This window comes from Dermacentor variabilis, chromosome 6 (genome assembly GCF_050947875.1).
Source record: "Dermacentor variabilis isolate Ectoservices chromosome 6, ASM5094787v1, whole genome shotgun sequence".
Lineage (NCBI taxonomy): Eukaryota > Metazoa > Arthropoda > Arachnida > Ixodida > Ixodidae > Dermacentor > Dermacentor variabilis.
Window position 1 is genome coordinate 22,083,516 of NC_134573.1, and position 19,639 is coordinate 22,103,154.

Here is a 19,639-nt window from a genome sequence, read left to right on the forward strand (position 1 = left end):
GTGGACGTGGAGGAGCCCGAATGGTGAGACTAGAAATGAAATCGACTTCATACTCTGCGCGAACCCTGGCATCATACAAGATGTAGACGTACTCGGCGAGGTACGCTGCAGTGACCATAGGATGGTAAGAACTCGAATTAGCCTAGACTTGAGGAGGGAACGGAAGAAACTGGTACACAAGAAGCCAATCAATGAATTAGCGGTAAGAGGGAAACTAGAGGAATTCCGGATCAAGCTACAGAACAGGTATTCGGCTTTAACTCAGGAAGAGGACCTTAGTGTTGAAGCAATGAACGACTATCTCATGGGAACCATTAAGGAGTGCGCAATAGAAGTCGGTGGTAACTCCGTTAGACATGAAACCAGTAAGCTATCGCAGGAGACGAAAGATCTGATCAAGAAACGCCAATGTATGAAAGCCTCTAACCCTACAGCTAGAATAGAACTGGCAGAACTTTCTAAGTTAATCAACAAGCGTAAGACAGCGGACATCAGGAACTATAATATGGATAGAATTGAACAGGCTCTCAGGAACGGAGGAAGCCTAAAAACAGTAAAGAAGAAACTAGGAATAGGCAAAAATCAGATGTGTGCGTTAAGAGACAAAGCCGGCAATATCGTTACTAATATGGATGAGATAGTTCAAGTGGCTGAGGAGTTCTATAGAGATTTATACAGTACCAGTGGCACCCACGACGATAGTGGAAGAGAGAATAGCCTAGAGGAAGTCGAAATCCCACAGGTAACGCCAGAAGAAGTAAAGAAAGCCTTAGGAGCTATGCAAAGGGGGAAGGCAGCCGGGGAGGATCAGGTAACAGCAGATTTGTTGAAGGATGGTGGTCAGATTGTTCTAGAGAAACTGGCCACCCTGTATACGCAATGCCTCATAACCTCGAGCGTACCGGAATCTTGGAAGAACGCTAACATAATCCTAATCCATAAGAAAGGGGACGCCAAAGACTTGAAAAATTATAGACCGATCAGCTTACTGTCCGTTGCCTACAAAGTATTTACTAAGGTAATCGCAAATAGAATCAGGAACACCTTAGACTTCTGTCAACCAAAGGACCAGGCAGGATTCCGTAAAGGCTACTCAACAATAGACCATATTCACACTATCAATCAAGTGATAGAGAAATGTGCAGAATATAACGAACCGTTATATATAGCTTTCATTGATTACGAGAAAGCGTTTGATTCAGTCGAAACCTCAGCAGTCATGGAGGCATTACGGAATCAGGGTGTAGATGAGCCATATGTAAAGATACTGGAAGATATCTATAGCGGCTCCACAGCCACCGTAGTCCTTCACAAAGAAAGCAACAAAATCCCTATAAAGAAAGGCGTCAGACAGGGAGATACGATATCTCCAATGCTATTCACAGCATGTTTACAGGAGGTATTCAGAGGCCTGGAGTGGGAAGAATTGGGGATAAAAGTTGATGGAGAATACCTTAGCAACTTGCGATTCGCTGATGATATTGCCTTGCTTAGTAACTCAGGAGACCAATTGCAATGCATGCTCACTGACCTGGAGAGGCAAAGCAGAAGGGTGGGTCTGAAAATTAATCTGCAGAAAACTAAAGTAATGTTTAACAGGCTCGGAAGAGAACAGCAGTTTACGATAGGTAGCGAAGCACTGGAAGGGGTAAGGGACTACATCTACTTAGGGCAGGTAGTGACCACGGATCCGGATCATGAGACTGAAATAACCAGAAGAATAAGAATGGGCTGGGGTGCGTTTGGCAGGCATTCTCAAATCATGAACAGCAGGTTGCCACTATCCCTCAAAAGGAAAGTGTATAACAGCTGTGTGTTACCAGTACTCACATATGGGGCAGAAACCTGGAGACTTACGAAAAGGGTTCTGCTGAAATTGAGGACGACGCAACGAGCTATGGAAAGAAGAATGATGGGTGTGACGTTAAGGGATAAGAAAAGAGCAGATTGGGTGAGGCAACAAACGCGGGTAAACGACATCTTAGTTGAAATCAAGAAAAAGAAATGGGCATGGGCCGGACATGTAATGAGGAGGGAAGATAACCGATGGTCACTAAGGGTTACGGACTGGATTCCAAGGGAAGGGATGCGTAGCAGGGGGCGGCAGAAAGTTAGGTGGGTGGATGACATTAAGACGTTTGCAGGGACAACATGGCCACAATTAGTACATGACCGGGGTAGTTGGAGAAGTATGGGAGAGGCCTTTGCCCTGCAGTGGGCGTAACTAGGCTGATGATGATGATGATGATGTCAAGGCGGGTTAGGATGTTAGAATAACTTTCAAACCTGTTTTTTTTTTACTGCTTTGAAGTTGGTTATTTTTCATCTCTGGGCGGGGGGGGGGGGTGCCGAATTTACATTTCAGTGCATCAATTTCTTCAGAAAGTGCACTCTTTATTTATTTGTGCATGCAAAAAGTGTTCAGATGAACTGCTTTCTCAAGATCTGTATAACAAGCGAAAACAATTCTATGTAGGCTGCACAAAGACAAAGGATTGTTTTGTAAATATGTTATTTAGTTCTCTAAAGAAAGGCAGCTGTAAGTATACTGTTCCAAAGTGAAAACGGCCCCTACCTGGCTCTGCTTTATTTTCCGATGTTGATGGTTCATTCGGGGGCACACAACTGATAGGCTGCACCTTGGCCATGTCCGACGTGCTGTCACCAGGCCCAAGGTCGATTGACATCCTCACCAAAAGTCGAGTCCGAATTCTATAAAAGAAACATCTCATCATTTTGCTATGAGTGTTGTCATCTTGTGTGTTTCACACACGGCCGTCAGAGAAATATTCCGTCACTTGGATACTCAAAAAAATTCAATCATTTTCTGGCAGCCAAGCTGAATACACAATAAATGGAGAAGATTAAAGAGCAAATACAGCTGTCACATTAGATTGATCAAGTACAGCAGCAATGGAAATAAATCAGTGATACTGTGTCTGTTGGCTTTGAATGCAAGAAACGTAAAAAAACAGGAACTTGCAGCCACGCCACTTTGAATTTCCCGCGTTTGCTACACCTCACAACAAGTTTGGCATCGTCCCGTACTCGGGGATAGTAATCGCCTAAAATTAAGATGAACGAGTGTCGGCATAAATTAACAGGATATTAACCGGGCAATCTTTGCGCATAAAACAACTCAGGTAGCGAAGCTCCTGTCAAATGCCCGATGACACATCTGCGGGCGGTGCGGCTTGGGCGAAAAGTTCAAAAAAGAATCCGTATTTCACTTGTTTCACGCCTGCTAAGATAGAGTTTCAGTTTCCTACTTAACTATACTGGATATTTACGCTCCGAATAAAACGCTGGAAATTTTGTTACGTCACATTGCATACCTATGAAAGTGAGAAAATTGCTTTTATTGTATTCTGCCCAGGCGGCATGTAGCAGCTAGCACTCTCATGTAACAAAAGCATGAAAGTGGTACTCGCGGCACGGAAAACAAACACATACAGCGCCAACGTTACGCCTCTTGGAGTTAGAACTGAGCACGATCAAGCCAGTTTTCTAGCCTTCATAATGCCATGAACATGACCAAACATCGAGCGAAACAACTGTCTGCTCTCGAAAATTATTACCGCTTCCATTTACATACTTATCGCAGCCACAAGCTATGGGTCAATGGGCTAGCTGTCCACAAACCGCAGGTTAGACTGACAGCAACATATTACGGTAACGAAAAACAATTTCCACGCCGACTTAGCAGCCGCGGTGTGCGCTAAGAGCCGCAGTTCTCGTTTGCCGCTCGAAATTCACATCATGATGACGGGCACTGCATCTTTCACATCAAATATTGCACGCTTTGCTCCGGAGCTTAATAGGAGGGCGAAACGCATTTGCACGTACCTAAAATCCGCATGCCGGAAACCCGTCGACGCTTCCGAAGCCCGTACGGCCGCTTCACTTGGACGGGAGGCATTTCTATCAAACATTTCACATGCGACATGTCTCATACCGATTATGCGAACACGAGAAAATGACGCAGGCCGCATTGCGACGCAGTGGAGCCGTGCATCCACCGATGAGCTGCTTGTGCGGACTTGCAGAGAACAAAACCATACAAAACGTTACGCGCGAGAAGATGGCGGCTCTTGTTGCAGCGACGAAGCAGCCATGTAGCGGTGAACCAATGTTGCCAACTGCTGGTTCCGATGTTATGCCGGCGGTGGTGGCTTTAGTGGCGTGTGTTGCGGCTGTCTAATTTTTTATTTCTTTTCCTCAAACACTATGGTTAAGATCAGTTCTTTGTTTACATTGTTTTACTGTGTCACTTGGCATTATCTTTGTCTTTTTATGCGATTTAGCGGTCAATTATGGCCTCCTAGATTCGCGTGCGCCAGCTTCGCATGCAAATCTCGGAGGCCATGGGACAACGGGTAAGGATATGCCGTTCTTGTCGTTGATAACGTTTCATCATCGTTACTTTAACTTAGAGGCGTAGTGTCCCTTTTCCCGGGGGTGGGGAGGGGGCGACCAGGACGGCATCGCTCAGCGGGGGGGCGGGGGAGTAGGTTGGTGTTGGTTGTTATCGCGAAATTCGCGAACCCTGCGATTTTTTTATAACGTAAGCATTTCTATACTTACCCAAGAAGAAAAAAACCATCCGTCCGTCAGTCCATACCGCACGATATCTTTTAAACAGAACCTGCAGCAGCGAGTGAATTCACCTTCGCGCTAGCTCTCGCTTTAACGCGACCGAAGCGGAGAGAACACAGCGCTCACGAAGCTCTCAGCTCATGCCTCACTATGCGCTTTTCCAGATCACTTTCAAGATAGGTGTACGCGCGTCTGTTTTCAAAGCGAAGTAAACGGCGAGAACACAGCGCGTGAAGCTTTCAGCAGTGGGCACCCTCTGTCCGCATTGCAGTTCGCTTTCAAGATACGGTTCGCGCGGCCGTGCCACAAGCAGCCGCCGCCGGAGAGCGGTTGAAAATGGTTCGACGCGGATGAGAAGGGCTAAAGAGCGATAACGGCTCAAAATGAACGGAACGTCACTAGCGCACCTGGCCCCGCCTCCTGCAGTACTTTGCTTGCGCCATTCACTTGGCGCCGCCGACCACAGCAGCTTGTGTCGCCGCAGCGCTGTCGCTTATACTCGTCGGATCAAGTCTCATAACATTGATAACGTCATGGACTGCGTGTAGATGAGGAAGAGTCACAATGCTTACGCATACTCAGACAAATCCCAGAGGAGTTCCTGTGTGATTTTTTTACCGGAAATGTACAGTCGGCGGTGACGCAGAGTTGACAATGCATGTGAGAGGGGTGCGAAGCGTTTCTTTTTATGAGAGTCTTGCCCAGCTCCCGAAGATCTGCTCAAGTTAAGTCTTGCTGATGGCTGTATGTGCTTTTTTTATTGTCGCATGCCCTCGAACCGCCATGAATTCTTCTGTGTAATGACATTAGAGCAGTATTCACGTCCAAAAGGAAATGCAGCCGGTAATTGGGCTGCCTAAGGTTTGCGGCCTGGCGGCAGCTCCCCTCCCCCGTTTCTGTTGACAAGTTAGGAGAAGGGGTCTAGAGCAATCTTACACCCCCCCCTCCCCACAGTGGCGTAGCTAGAACATTTTTCGGGTGAAGGGGGGGGGGGTCCCAATTGACCGTGGAGGGGGAAGCCATAGTAGCAAAAAATTTAGTGTTAATGAGCGTTACAAGTGCCCCCTGCGTGGCCCCCTTGGCTACGCCGCTACTCGCACCCTCACCCGCCCCCCCCCCCCGCCATCGACGTAAATCGAGCTATCAGAACGTGCATGACGCGCATGCATGACATAACATGAATGACATGCAGTGAAGCTGGCATGGATGTCGTGACATCATCATCATCATCATCAGCCTATTTTGATGTCCATCGCAGGACGAAAGCTTCTCCAGCGAACTCCAATACCTCTGTCTTGTGCTAACTGGTTCCACGTGTCTTCAAGTTTCCTAGTTCCATCACGTCCACCTTATTCTCTGCCGTCCTCGACTGTGCTTCCCTTCCCTTAGCACCCGTTCTGCAACTCCAATAGACCAGCCGTTATCTCCCTTACGCATTCCAATGTCTGCCCAGCACGACTTCTTCCTCTTGATGTCAACCAGAATATCAGCTATCCCCGTTCGCTGTCTAATCCACATCGCTGTCTTACAGTCTATTATCGTCATACCTAATATGTTTCATACCATCGCTCGTTGCGCGGTCCTCAACGTCTTCCCAAGCTTCTTTGGTAACTTCCAAGTTTTGGCCCCATACATTAGTAATGGTAGAAAGCAATGATTAGCAGTAAGCTCCATGGTCATGATTTAGTAATGCCTGCCGTAAGCTCTCCAACAAATTTTTTATTTTTGTTAATTTCCTTGATCAGAGGCCCGTGCGAGTAATTTACCTCAATAAACGTATTTCTGCGCAGGTTCTAGAGGCTGACTGCCGACCATGACATTTCGTTCTCTCGCCAGGCTGTCGAACATTACTTTTCTCTTTCGCATACTAACGTTCAATCGGACTTTTACCCTTTCTGCGCTAAGGTCCTCAAACGTTTGTTGCAAATAGTCTGCAGCGTTGCTGAGTATGCCAATGTCATCTACAAACCGTAAGTTGGTGAGCTATATACCGTTAGCCCTCAATCCTAACCATTCCCAGTCTAACTGGTTGCACACCTGTAAGTATTCAGTGATAGCATTGTAAATATTTTGCCGTTGATCATGCGAAGCCTTTTGCGGATATCTGGATAAGCAAAGTCGGCGCGTTGGTGTCATCCGTTCGATATCAACATTCGTGGGAAACTTCATTTTTGACCGCTGTTCGGAGTTAGTGCGCTGCTGCCGAGATGCCCCGATTTAATCATTCCACCTACCTGATTCAAGCGCAGGTAGCGCGCGTTTGATGTGTAGCCCATATCAACGCGCTAACTGCCAATGTTCATTTATCGTATACTGTAAGCTTGTTCACTTACTCCCCTATAATTAGGGTGTAAATTTGAAAGACTGGTGTTCCAAGGGTGTTTCCTTCTTGAACACCCTTTGCCTTTAGAAAAGGGTGTTTCAAGGGTGTTTACAAGGGTGAAAAGATAAGTACACCCGCATTACACCCATAAGGGTGTGAACATTTTAAGAGTGTACCTACTGAAGCGGTGCACCACTCCAGCCATTCCATCGTTCAAGGCATTCAATGAAAATGTGGCTTAGATATGCCCACCCTTCATGTAAAACCCTAAATTTCAGGTAGGAATTAATTCAGTAATTCAATTAGTTTATCAGTAATTTAATATTGGGTGATAGAAAAAACGTAATCTGGCCAAAATGCCGACAATCCTCGAAAGTTTGTTAATAATGTGTTTAATATGCGTGTCCCAGGACATATCCTTGCGGAAGTATACACCGAGTGTTTTTCGAGAGTCAACAACTTCCAAAGGCATTTGGGCAAGCATAAGATTTTCTGTGACAACTACTGGCGATTGTGTAGCAGTAAACAGGATTGCTTTATGTTTGCTTGTATTGACTTTTAATGCACTTATATTACTCCATGTCAGCAGGCCTTCGAGAAAATCATCGATGTTTAACTGAAATTTTTTTATGTTGAAACCGAGAAATAGAAGAGTCACGTCATCCGCGTGGATTATATACGTTGGTGTTTTGTTAATATTAGGGACATCATTAAGATATAAATTAAACAAGAGCGGTCCAGGAATCTCCTTGTGGATCATCAGCATTTATCGATTTCAGAGGGAACAGGCTGTCATTGATAGAAACGCACTGTTTCCGGTACTTAAAATATGATGTTAAATGTTTTAAAGGTAGTCCTCTTATCCCCCAAAGTTCAAGTTTTACTAATAATGTGTCGTGGTTCAAACTGTCAAATGCTTTTGCAAGATCTACACATATTCCAATAACAAACCGCTTTTCCTCAAATGCTTGTAGAATAATTTGTTTTTGTGTTAACAGAGCGTGCTCCGTCGATCGACCTTTGCGAAAACCAGACTGACATTCAGCCATCAAATTGAAGTTATCTACCGAAGAAGAAATCCTAGAATGTGACAGTTTCTCCAAACCTTTAGAGAACAGCTGTAGAAGAGAAATTGGTCGGTAATTGACGAGGTTGTTTTTATCTCCGCTTTTAAAAATTACAATTACTTTTCAAATGTGAATTTTTTGCGGGAAAGTTCCGGTTGAGAGGGCTAGATTGTAGATATGAGTGAGTACCGGTGCAGTTAAATCGTCTATGTATTTTACAGGTTTTATTTGCAAATTATCTATGTCCAGAGCTGTTCTGTTTCTAAATGAACAAGGACTTGCGAAAGTTTCTGATTCGCTCGTCGGGTTTAGAAAAAGGCTATTGGTTTTTTTTCAACCATATAGGTTGCATCAAAATTATCGGAGCTTCTCCCTAGGTTCAGGAAAAAGTCACTAAAAGCTTGTGCCAGTTTAGTACCTTGCGCTGATTGATTGTTTAATTTTAATTCAGTGATATTTTGATTTCCATTCGAATGATTTAAAAGGTGGTTAATTTTTTTCCACATAGCTTCAGGCTTATAACTGTTTTCTAGAGAAAAAATATTGTGCAGGTATGCGCGTTTCGCATTACGCAGGAATGTATTGGTTGCGTTCCTTTGTTTTCTAAATAGTTCCCAGTCCCAGGGCTGTGTGTGGTTAAAATTTTTTTGAAAAACTTATTCTTCTTCTTGATTAGTTTGAGGCAGTAATTGGTTATCCAAGGTTTACGTGATCGTGCGGACTTCCTAATAAGGATAAGCGGAAATGATTCGAAGTGCGCTTTCCTAAACAGGCACGGAAAATTATCATAGGCTTGATCCCATGTTTTAGAGTCATAGACGTCTTCCCAGGCAATACTTATGACCTTAATTTTAAATTTGTCAAGCGTGTGTCGATAAATGTTCTGTATTTTTTGACCTATGCAAGAAAGTTTTTTAGTGTCTTGGTAGGGGGTCTTAACAAGCAAACAAAAATTGGCAAGTGATCGTCAATTTCTGAGGCAAGAACGACACCCACAGTTTCGCTAGGATCCAGGTATGTTATGAATAAATCAATTAAAGTACTATTATCTGTGGTAATACGGGTAGGACTATCTGTAGTACCATGGAATCCATTCGAATCTTACACTGGGCGAAACTGCTGAGATAGGGACACATTCAGCATATCAACATTGTAGTCACCACCTAAAATAAGCGTTAGCTTATTTTCAATTACGTAGCTAAGGACCGTTTCAAGGTAATCAATGAATTTTGACAAGCTCCCGCTATGAGGACGGTACATTGTAGCAATCGCATAATTTTTGGATTTGACCACAAGAGTTTCGATATCATTCGATAGAAACGAAAATTGATCAAGTATATTACATTCGAAAGTTTTTTTACAAGTATTAACAGTCCGTCGCCAGATTTGAAAGTTCTGTTTATAAAAAATGTTGAATAACTTGGATCGCTTATATCATTTCTGTCTGATGTGAACCATGTCTCCATGGCATTACAATGTCAAAAGTAAAATTAAAGCTATCCAAGAAAATAGACAGTTCGTTTGCCTTATTACGCCTGATTGCACGTTAAGATGAAAACATTTTATTCCTTTTATAGGTTCAGCGCTATATATCTTACTTGCATCATCTACGTGTAATGTCATATTTCAATTTGTCTTGTTTTTCAATAATCCTACGTGTTTTAGCCCTACACAATTTTGTCAATATCACAAGGGCTTGAACATGGATTACTCGGGAGTTTTCATCCTTCCGTGCCAAAATTTTTCCATCTCTTGTCCAGATGAATAGACGAACTTCCAACTATAGACTCGCTTCTTCTCTATTGTCTTTCCCAGGAGCCATTTTAGAGGGGAACAAAGAAGTTCATTTATAAACACAGGGGAGCCCGATGAACGGCCGAGGTCAGACGTTGATACACGTGTTTTTTTAGACTTCTCAATAAAAGAGTCGCGTTTCGTACGGCTCCTAAACTGAGCTATAATACCAGGGCAGGCTTGGTCGTTTCGGGGTTTGACTCTATGCACAACTTCAATGTCATCCGGGATCACAGGCTCAATAACAATTGTTCCTATCTCCCATAGAACGTTCTTGAAGTCTTCATTTTCCTCTTCATTCACTCCCTTAATCTCGATGTTGCACCTCCGTGAATACTGCTCTCGTCATTCGGGCTCTTCCACGTCCACTTTCGGCTATCCCGCTTGCGGTAGAAGGTATTCATTATCCCCATATTATTCTGTTCTGCAAAATCTACTAATAACTCTCCCCTGCTATTCCTAGTGCGTATGCCATACTCCCCCACAGACTTGTCTCCAGCCGGCTTCTTGCCTACCTTGGCATTCAAGTCGCCCATCAGTATAGTATATTTTGTTTTCACTTCACCCATCGCCGATTCCACGTCTTCATAGAAGCTTTCGACTTCCTGGTCATCATGCCTGGATGTAGGGGTGTAGGCCTGTGCGACCTCCAATTTGTACCTGTTATTTTCACAACAAGACCTGCCACCCTCTCCGCAATGCTATAGAATTCCTGTACGCTGCCTGCTATATTCTTACTAATCAGGAATCCGACTCCTAGTTCTCGTCTCTCTGCTATGCCCCGGTAGCACAGGACGTGCCCACTTTCTTTAGCACTGTTTATGCTTCATTGGTCCTCCTAACTTTACTGAGACCTAATATATCCCATTTACTGCTCTCTAATTTCTCCAATAGCACTGCTAGACTCACCTCACTAGATAACGTTCTAGCGTTAAACGTTGCCAGGTTCAGATTCCAATGGCGGCCAATTGGTCAATCCGGGCGAAATCACTCAAGTTTTATAGCACGTAAGTGTTTCCGGCGCCTGTGCAGCTGAGGTATGTCACGACGCACCCCTTTCGAACGATCACGACGTAGAGGGTACGTGGTTTGTTCACGTGCTTGCCGAAGTTCCGCGATGTGGTATCGGGCAGCGTTGATCCGGCAGCCGACGCTGACACTAGGCTATCTGCGTGGAATTGAAAGTACATGCTATTTGAAGATGTGTCCTTCCTGGTTGCCTGCTGCTCCCAGGTTGTCCATCCGGGCGAAATAATTTAGGTTTTATAGCACCTAGGTAGTTCCTGCGCCTGCGCAGCTGTGGCATGTCACGACACACGCCTTAACAAGGATGACGACGTGGAGGGCACGTGGCTTTGTTCACGCTCTTGCCGAAGTTCCGCGATGCCGTTACTTCCCGACCAGACGAGATTTAGTCAAACTAATAATTTAATTAAATTCATAGAAGTTGATAATGATGATCATTTATTAGCATCTCCTTTGAAACGGGGCGGTGACATATAGTCACCTAGCCTCTTGACCTAATCAGGTATGCTACATGCTTTTCATTATAGCATTTTCGTACACGTCTTCTTGTTCTTTTTTCTTCTCCTGGAAACTCTATCTTGCGCCTGTACTTATGTAGGCGATGATGATTTACCGTCTCTTTGACGTCGGACCTCCAGGACAGTGGAGCGGACGGAGCTTTAGTGGTCTTGAGAAGCTCGGTAGATGGTGCAATAATTCCGACGATGTTTGTAAGGAAATGGCGGTGGAAGTTGAGCACCCCAAGGAACTCACTGAGCTTTCACAGTGACGTTAGGCGATGGAACTCGCGCAAGGCTTGAACCTCCTTCAAACCTCCAGGAGTCACGCGGTGTCTGAGGAACGCATTCTCGTGAATACCAGACACACTTTCCGGGGTTGACGGGAAGAGCGTGTTCCTGGAGCCGAGAAAACAGCAGGCGGGAATGGTCGTTATGCTGCTTAGGGGAAATACTAGCCGCCACGAGGTATGTAACGACGAAACGGAGTTCCCGGGTGACCTCATTGTGAAACATCTGGACCCTCTGTTCAGCGTTTCTCAGCTCGAACGGCATGCGGACGTACCCTAAAAGCCCGAATGATGTCGCAGTTGCAGTCTTTGGTATATCCGCTGGCTCGATATGGGTTTGATGGTAGGCCTTCAATAAACCTGCCTAGCTTAATATTAACGTTCAGCTAGCTTGGCGGCGATGTCAAGAATGTTAGAGAGCGGATAGCGATCAGGGACGCTGCGTGCACTGAGCGCACGTTAGCCGCCACATAGGCGCCATGCCTCTGGGTCACACTGAGTACCAACTGCTCGCCGAAGGACGGACGGTACCCAGTTGCAGCATGTGGTTGAATTCTCCACTTGCGATGGGAATGCGGTCATCAGAGAGGTTTTCGGGCCGGCAGAACAATGGGAGGGGGGAGGGGTCCGGGAGGGAGGCGCCGTGGTGACAACATGATGCGTGACGTTGTGACGTACTGGCAGCTCAACAGTGGAACGTTTCTTGATGGTAGGGAAGTATTACAGAATTGAGGCGAACGGAGATGATGTTATCTCTGGCACCGTTCTAGTAATTGATATCATAGGTGCGAGGACGCATTGTATAGACATCCTAGTCGTCGTGTCCACGGTGCGACGAAAGAGCAGGTCAACAGTGAGGGCGAAGTAGTTCAGATATTCCGAGCCCAATATGGCCATGTGTACATCTGCAACAATGAACACCCGTCGGAAGGCGCGTGTAAGGCGCAATTCGACGGTGAGAGACTGCTGGCCATATGTGTTGATAGAAGAGTTTTTGGCTGCTTCAAGGGGAGTGGTTCTTTTGGAACGCTGCCAGCCTAGACGCGCGACAGGAACGCCGCTGACCTCTCCACCTTTGTCCACGAGAAATTGCAGTCCCGCAATTGTGTCAGAGACGCACAACAGGAGGCTTGTCATACTTCAACAGTCACCAGCCGCCATCAGTCACCCTGCGGCATGTTTCCTTGCCAGCTCCAAGGGGAACGGCACTGGCGTGCGATGGCCCCGAATTTGTTCTGATAGCAGCAGTATCCCTCCGACGAGGACCAGAACTGGAGCTGGGCAGAGAAGGGAAACTGGAACGGCAGTCGCGGTCGTGCTGACGATGTTGGGGCGATGACTGCAGAACAGTAATGGTCTGAACAAATTTGTTAACCATTTGCTCAAGGCGAGGCTACCGATCTGCAACATTGTCGAGGGACATTTATTCTGCTGCGATAGCCAAGGCGACCACTGGACTCTGTGGTAGGTGCTGAAGGAACAATTCGCGAAGTACGGGGCAGTTCGCGTCCAGCCTACAGCCACTGAGAAGCCGCCGCATACGACGTAGAAGTTCCGACGGCGGATGGTCGCCGAGATTCTCTACGTCAGAAGCTGCTGAAGCCGCCTGCGCACAGACACGGACTTGCGTTGCAGCACTGTCGTTTTGAAGTGGTCGTAGAAGACGGTACCTTGGAGTGCATCCACAACCTCTTAGAACTGCTCAACCACCGCGGTAGACAGTGCCGAAACAGGATGGAGGAACGTCGCACACTGCGAGGTAATGCGCCGAAGATCGAACATGGCTTCCACCTGAGTGTGCAGGATTTAGTGGCCGAAACGACGACAGGTATTCTGCAGAGTGGCAAGGCCATCTGCACTGGTTGACGGTCTCTCGTTCGTGGCCTCGTCCATGACGTCGTGCTCGCCGTGCAATCAGGTCTGGGTCACCCCGTTATCAGGGCAGAGGTTAGGTCCATTACAACAATGTGTGAGTTAGCGCGCGAAAGACCTGAGAACCATTCAGACCAATAGCAGGGACCGAAGAAACTCTTTATTCTTATTCCATTTCCTCCTAATCTCACAGCTCGCAGGTCGAGGCACACGCGCTGGAGCACGCAATATAAAAAGGCGGCCGAGAAGATGGCGATGGCTGCTAGAGCATCCTTCCTGAAATGGGACGGTGACGAATAGTCACCTAGCCTGCTTGAGTTACTCAGGTGTGCTACATATGCTTTGCATTCTAGCATTTTCGTATACAACTCTGTCATTTTTTTCTTCCTCAATACTTCTCTATCTACCTTTTCCTATACATATCCCTACTTCAAAGGAAGAGGTTCGGACACCGACAAAAATGGTTTAAAATATATTTATGGTATGCATCATCCCGACCAGACGGGCTTCCGTCATACTCCCGACTTCATAAATATCCCTTTAATAGATCGGGTAGTGTCAATCTGTTCCCTGCTTTTTCTCCGCGAACACTATAAATGTCTCTTGTTTATCTCAACTACTGACGGGCTAATACTTCCATCCACTTTAAATCCAAGCGCTTCTGGAAGAGCATCTAGCAATTATCGCCCCAGGGGGCCGCGACGCCAACCTAGCGCGTTTTCAAAAGAACAAGTGGGTTTTTCGCGAACAATCAAATGCAAATGGGTGAATGTCGAAAAAAAAGCAGGTAGCTTCTAGAAGAGAAGCAACATCTTCACGTAATTGCACGCACACGCTTCCTTCTTTGACTAATCAACACTGCATTCTTTGCAATGCTTGCAGAGGGGTTCTAGCTTATTAGGGGCGCTCATGACTCCACCGACGTCAAACCTGCCTGAGAAACTTTCTAAGCCATGCGACATTCAATGAACATGTGGTATCACCGCCTTGGACTTCATACTAGGGCCGCAGTTGCTTTGTCTTGCGTCTTATAACATTTTGTTCACTGCGCTTATATTTTCCTGAGGGTAGCCCGGTGACTTGAACCTTTATATTTGATTATTAAAGCTTTCAGACATCGTATGGCGGCATCATCTCAACAATATCGCATGATGGAAAAATATAGGAATGCCGTCTTTTACAATCTTTTTTTCGTCAGATGATACAGATGCAGTTGTGTCCGAAAAGCGAAGCATCGACTGCATTACCAAATTACGAGACAGCTACACGAAGTAAGGATAGTAGCTTTATCGGCCATATAAACATGGAAACAAGCATACTACTTAAATTAACAAGCATGGTGTCCCGCGCGCACAAACAAACATGAACACATCTCACTCGATGACCGCGGAAACTCGCTCTCAAAACACTGAATTGAGAAAACGCGACAGCAGCAGTCAGCGAATTGACCTTCATGCTGCTTCTCGAATCAACGCGAACTAAGCCGGGAAAAGCCAGCGCGCGGAAGACTGTTCTGATTGCAAGGAGATTTTAAGAGACAGCAACACGGAGAAGCGAGCGCGGCCGCCCGGGCCGCGCTGTGTGGCACGAGCCTCCCCTTCCTACCGGCTTCCAGAGCCCTGAGCGCGACGGAAGACGGTGCGCTACACTCGGCTAGCTCATTCAGACCTAGATGAGTTTCAACAGTGCTCGTGCGGTCGCTCAAACCCTGAAACGCGGTTTCAGACTGCAGGCGGGATATTGTCTCGCGCATATTCTCGGCAGCTTCTTTCACACTTGCAGCGCGAAGTGGGGAACCTCGTAGAACCTTTGCTAATTTGCCACATGGCCGAAACAGAGCTGTGGACATATTTATTCCAAACAATATGTTTCAAACTTTCGCAGGAGTGCTTGGTATCCGTCTTAAGAGGCTTTGCTGTTGGCCGCCATCGAGTCTGTTATTTGAAGGTTCTCACTCAGCTTTACTTGGAACCCGGCATAGTTCTCAGTGAACCTCCCCTACTGAGGGAAGAACAATAAACGAAAAAGCTGACAGTCATTTAAGTATACTTACGTGATTGGAACAAGAAAGGATAAAGACTTGTCTAAGTTATCACGCTAACATATCACCTTCCACTTTAATCCACCTTATTCCAACTTAACGCACTTTAATCCACCGTGACACATTTTAATCTGCCTTAATCCATCTTATTCCACACTAATACACCTTAATCAAGTTCTCGGAGTGGACCAGGTGGGTTTTTAGGCGGGGGCCACGGAGTCTGGCTGGTGCGGTGGCGGTTAAGCGTGGAATTTCGCAGTGCGAGCCACAACAGATCCTACGCCGGGAATGTGACGTCATCACTTGGTGACAGGTTTTATTGGCCTTAAATGTTAACGCCGGACGCGGGGTTTTTCGGTTCATGGGGCAATAAGGCATCCGGCTTTATAAACACTATTGCGTTTTTTACCGCGAAGCTGTATATGGCTAGTTTTCAGCGGATCAGTATCTGTAGATCAAAAACCGCGGGCCGATCCCGAAGACAGTGCAAGACTGGGCAGACCCGTGGCGGAGGTGAAGCAGGCTTCTAGCATTCCGCCAACGTGCAAAAATAAGTTTAATGTCTTCGGTGCAAATGCAATTCGTGTCAGATATTAAGCTGATGAGAACAGATACTACACTTTGACCTGCGTCGGCCAGGTCTACGTTCTCACCGCCTCCTCTTTGTCGTCATTCCATGCGCTTGCCTGTCTCCTTGCCTTCCGCTCTCCCGTAGTGGCGTTCCGGTCGAAACGTCACGCGTGTGTAGTTTCATCCGGTTTCTCGGGGCCGCGGTCCCGTCCTTCGCGCGAATGTACCTACGTTGAAAATTCAGCGTCACCTCTGGGTCGTGTGCTAAACAGCTTCGCTGGCCATTCACCTCTACAGAGTGGAATGACTCATGATATTTTATTGAATATTGGCATTGGAAAGACCTTCTACGGTACAGAAAGCATCGCCAATGATACAGAAGCTCTTACTAGTTTCCTGCAGACAAGATCTTAGTAATAATTCTGAAATGTATGTTCGCTTCAAACACGGACCTTCCAGAGAAGATCAACTTGGGCTTCACAGGACATTGGACCATTGACAGCGTTGAGACGCCACCTCGATGCTTCAAAAATCAGCGCGATTGACATGTGGCCAAGTATTGCGGTGGTCAGCGGCGGTGTAGGAGATGCGGAGGACGGCTTGATTTCAAAACCTGCGCGCGCAACAAGAACTTTGTGCAAGTTGTAGTGGTGGCCACCGAGCTATTTGTAGCAAGTTATTTTCGCGGGCAGCGGTAATAAAGCGAAACAAAACATTGATCCTGGGCACGAAGGCAAAAGATGCGAAGAATAAGACTAAGAAGAAGACAGAAAGTCGCAGAGGGTCAGACGAGGTGACAGGAAGCTCAAAAGATACTGAATTCCCAAACCTGAGGGCTACTTCAGAAACCCAGTACACAGTGTTGACATTGCACAGCGGACCGGTTAAAGCAGTCATATTAGTAAACAGTGGCCCCGTGTACGAGAAGTCTGCTGAAGGAACGGAACAGCGAAGTTGTGTGTATACACTGCAGCAACCCCATTCGCGTTGCGCTGAAACAACTCCACAGGAGCACTGTCAACAGTGATGCGTGCTCTCTTCAAGGTCCTGTGTCCACACATAGAGAAAATACCGGCCACCTCTATGAAGGACATGCTAGAAGTAGTCCGCGCTCTTCATTCGGTGGTTCTAAGCTCTGCCTCCTCTTAAAACACCTACCAACACGGACACGGTCAGGACACATGTTCACCGTCTAATCCAAAGGTGCCGCTTCTTATGCAATACAAATGTGCGGGTCTTGCGTGTCATTTACTGAACTGTCATTTCTTTCGTAACATGAGTGTGCCAATATTGGCCCTGTCCTAGGCTGGCCTTCCAAGCTCCAGATCAATTCTTGGCTATGTCGAACATGAAAAGCAAAGTATTCTAACATTTCCGAAAGGAAGCGCCATGCTACCTGTCAGAAGTAACATACCACGTTTCATCCTGTCAATTCAACACCGTTGCAGCAGTGCTTTGGAGGTCATTGCTGTGCAAGTGCGGTTGGGAACCCGAAGCCTGAGTTTGGTGTCCATATATGGGAGCTCTCGTCCGTAGGTCTCGATGGGAGAAATCATAAGAGACCTCTGTAGCCGCTGCCCTGCTCCGATGATTATATGCGGAACTTTAAGGCGCACCATACTCCCTGAGAAACAAATTGTCAGTGCTTTAAATAGAGAGGGGATCTTTATGGCGAATGACCGACAACCAACCTTTTTCCCACCACTGATCTCTTACAATGTCATTGACTTGACATCACACTCAGGGGACATTCTTGCATCATCAAAGACGACTACACATGGTGTGGGCAGCGGGCATTTTTCTGTCTTTGTCAACATTGCTGGATTTCGAAGTACCGGCCGAAGATCCTGTTCTCTGACACATTGGGATACGTACACGGGTGGTCTAAGCGAATCTTCTGGAGATCTGTTCGCGAATGTGCTACGTAGCAAGAGATTAGCTACCAATGGGCTCAGGCTACCCGACCTCATCCCCGCTCTGAATTGTGCGCTGTCCCTAAAAGAGCAGAACGAAGGCTGATAACGACGGAGTGCGAACCACCAATGAAGACAATATATAACCGAATTACTGTAGTGATTTGCCGTTGCACAAGCAAACTAAGGATAGATCAAAGGTGAGCATTTTGTGCAAGCCTCTCGGTATTCCCGCCAGTCCAAGAATATGGTGGTTTGTTAATAACCTTGCTGGAAAGGTCCGACCAATCAAGCTATTTGAAGCCCTAGCATTGAAGTTAGGCAAGTCGCTCGCTTGTCTTGCAAATGCCTTTGCTCAAGTATACTCTTCCGACTGGTCAGCAAGCACAAGCAACCCGCCTCCGCCGCCATCGTCGTCTATGATGGATGCTCCTTTCGTACTGAGAGAGTTAGAACTAGCTATGAGCAGGCTCCGCCGTCGATGAGATGCTGACTAACTACTGGTTGAGAGACGACGTGATCAGCTCAAATTTTTTAACAAAGTGTGGGCCGGAGGCGACATTTCGCACTTATAGAAGGTACCACAAGTGGTACCTCGTCTGAAGCCTGGAAAAAATTATGCTGCTCTGGATTCGTACACACCTGAATCGCTGACCTCCTGTGCTGCGAAGCTAATGGAGAAGACGTGCACAAGACTCACTTGGTATGTCGAGCAGGCTCGGAAACTACCGTCGTGAATGACTGGGTTTCGGGAGCGTCTAAGTGCTCAGGACAATGTGCTGGACCTGCTAAGTCACATAGAAGATTACAATGCAGACAGCTTGTCGACACTAGCTGTTTTTATGTATGTCTCCAAGGCTTACGAATATGTGTCTGAAACAGTCATCATCAGCCAGTTACAAGTTATAGAGACCATGTGCCATCTCTTTCATCGAGGAGGTGCTCGATCCTCTCCTGAAAAGTGATCTTGCTCGCGCTAGAAAAACTAGACAATCGCCCCTTAACAGAAGAAAATGTTCTAGTACACTGGTCAAGACGGGTTTCGTCACTCAAGGCCTTAAGGGCTCTGCTAATGTTTCTAAGGGCTTCTGAATTGTGAGACCGTCTTTGAATGTTGTATCGCGTAGCATCGTGTTATTGTGTGAATCTTTCTCAAACTTTTTTCTTCTTTCACCTTTTATTCACGTTACTCCTTTCCCCAGCAAAGGGCAGCGAGCAGGTAATTATACTTACTAAGCTCCCTGTCTTTGCTCCCTTTTTCTCTCTCTTCTTTTTCTTGCACTTCATACATTGGTTTCTCAATGATTTAGTCGGAAGAGTTCGCCTTAGCGACACATTGAGCAATGAAATTGGTACATTTCGCGGCGTACCACAGAGGAATGTCTTATCTCCCTTACTATTTAACATTGCCATGGCGAGTCTCCCAAGAATACTAAATCATCGAACACCCGTGAAGATGTGCATATATGGCTATTATGTTTGCTTATGGGTCTCTTGCTACCAGTACCGTCGCCTGGCACGAATAGCCAAAGGAACACTAAATGCCATTCACGGTCACTTGACACCGCTTCGTTTATCACTATCAATGAAGGAAGACGAAGACGACGAGCGATAGGCTCGCTTTCGAACGCCCGTCTGTAATTTTAAGTC

General features: G+C 46.4%; 1 non-coding gene across 1 annotated transcript; it reads right to left on the bottom strand.

The window, feature by feature from the left end:
* Positions 1-15,965: 15,965 nt before the first annotated feature.
* On the bottom strand, positions 15,966-16,149 carry LOC142586487 (U2 spliceosomal RNA). The gene has a single exon (XR_012829242.1). It is a non-coding gene; the product is annotated as a U2 spliceosomal RNA (small nuclear RNA).
* Between the last annotated feature and the right edge of the window lie 3,490 nt (positions 16,150-19,639).